Source organism: Octopus bimaculoides, chromosome 3 (assembly GCF_046866305.1).
Source record: "Octopus bimaculoides isolate indiv1 chromosome 3, ASM4686630v1, whole genome shotgun sequence".
NCBI lineage: Eukaryota > Metazoa > Mollusca > Cephalopoda > Octopoda > Octopodidae > Octopus > Octopus bimaculoides.
The window spans coordinates 84,283,949-84,286,448 of record NC_142930.1 but is presented as its reverse complement, the minus strand read 5'-3'; positions in this window follow the sequence as shown (position 1 = coordinate 84,286,448).

Genomic DNA, 2,500 nt, shown 5'->3' with positions numbered 1-2,500 from the left:
CTTCGTGCACATGCACAGCAGAGATTACGGTCGAGTTTTGCTCAAGCGGCTTTACTCTGCATGCTTTAGCTTCGTTACTATGGCAACAGTCCGGAAACTTATTGATCAGACCTCATATAAAGAAATATGGGCGGAAATAAAGAACTGTAGGGGTGAAAGAAAAAATAGAATTCGGAGGAGAAAGAGAAGAAACACAAGAGGAAGAAGACAGTTTTATATGGTGTGGTGGTGGAAATGAAAAGGACATAAATACCACAATGTTTACTATCTTTTCTCTTTACCATCCTTTTCTTTCCACGAAGGATGGTAAAGATATTGATCTTCCCTTCACTTCTTTTCTACCATCACTCCATAAATGCTTGTCTCCCTTTCCTCCTCGTCTTCCTTCTCATCCACCTCTTATTCTACTACTTGTCCTTTCTCCCAACAAGTTTTTATTTCCACTCACCCGATGAAATTATCCGTAAGATATGCCACAGCAATTCACTTTGATACCATATTCACTTTGCAGCCACATTGCTCTACCCATAAGATGAACCAAAATATATAAGGCCGGCAAAACCAAAAGTAGATTACGCTCTGACGAATGCAACGAAGTCGAAACTTCGAAGTCACTATCAATATTTTCCTTGTAAAGTTCACACGCCCACTCACACACACGCACACACACACACACACACACACACACACACACACACACACACACACACACACTTACACACACATACACACTCGCACACAGACAGTAATTGTAGCTGTTTGATGTGTGTTTTGATTTGAGATTGTATATTGTAATATAAACAATTACAACGTGGAAGTCATGTTAGCTATTTAAGGACATACGGAAACTGTTACATTCACATTTGTTCAGTTCTTAATAGTATTTCATCACGTTTCTACGATCTCATCACCAACACTTCTGCAATAGACACTTCTGCAATACAAGGCCGCATGAATGTGACGAGACATTTGGGTACTTATTAGTAGACGACACTATTTTGAAAAAGAAAAAGAAACAAAAGTGAACGTGCCAGGTTTTAGTTTTAAATGGTTAACAAGATTCTTCTACGATGCCTTTGTCGCATACACGTGCATATATGTATGTATACACACACACACACACACACACACACACACACACACAGAGGGTAAGTGTGAGAAAGAGAGAAAAAGAGAGAGAGAGAGAGAGAGAGAGATAGAAAGAGAGAGAGAGAGAGAGAGAGAGAGAGAGAGAGAGAGAGAGAGAGAGAGAGAGAGAGATGAATGTCGTGCTTTGTATACGAAAGAGAAAGGACTTAATGCACGGTAGAGCTTGTTTAGATTTGTATTTAAACTGAGATTTGGACCACTACCTGAGCCTAAAGCTTTGCAATATTTTAGATGACTATGAGATATTGAAACGTTTACGGAGCTTTGCAGACGCGGTATAACTTTCGTTACTCAATTTATATGCCCGTCATTTTTCATGGATTTTTCTTGTTTGCTATGACCGTATGCTGGGGAGCTTGATTACTACTAAGCAGTTGGGTAAGCAAAGTTGATATTGTTAAGTCCTTTCATGATGCCATCCTGCTACACAGCTTCTACTACGCGATTTTTAAGTTTTTCGAACTTTTTAAAAATCCTAGCAATAGACCATTAAATGTGTTTATGGGGACAAAGATATTGGAAAGCATCAATACAGCAGAGTGACCAAGAAGAAAGGAGGGTATCAGGTGGTCGTGATAAAAATAACAGCTAAGTACCCTTTAAATCACAGCTCACTTCATGATAAATTTATGCACCATGCAGTTAAAGAGAAGAGACTATTGAAATTAGTCATTACTCATTTTGCCCCGGTTTAGACATCAGGTTTTGGAAATGGAAAATTATCAAATTAGACATTAGTATGGGGAAAAATTGACTCGGAATCCAACAGAGAAAAGAATTGGAGTTGTTAAACACCAAAAATTATTTAGATATTCTATTAGCAGTCTCAATTACAACTGGGTCAAAGTTGAGGAAAAAATTCTTGAAAATAAAGTACCTGTTACCTGACTGTTTCAAACTGCCTCAACTGCAACAGCAACAATGGTGGCCAATGCTTACTCCCAAGGAGTAAGAGTACAAAATGGTGATGTAATACTTGCCCCAGTTACCAATTTTGTCCCACTCCTCTGTCAAGTATCTGACAAAATGACGAAAAATAATGAAAAAAGAAAGAAAGAAAAAGATTCGATTTAATGAAAATCATGTCAGCATAAACGCAATTATTCTAAAACTGATAAAAATGCTTTAACCTGTTGAGAGATACAATTTTACAATTAAAACTAAATTCAAAATTTAATTTTTGGAACATATTCATTACTCACATGCTCTTTCGTAAAATAAGACCAGTTTTCAATGCCTCATTGAAATAAGGAAGCTTACAATGGTGATATATGTGTGTGCGTATTTGTGTGTGTGTGTGTGTGTGCGTGCACGTGCGCGTGCGTGTGTGTGTCTGTGTGTGTATGCATCT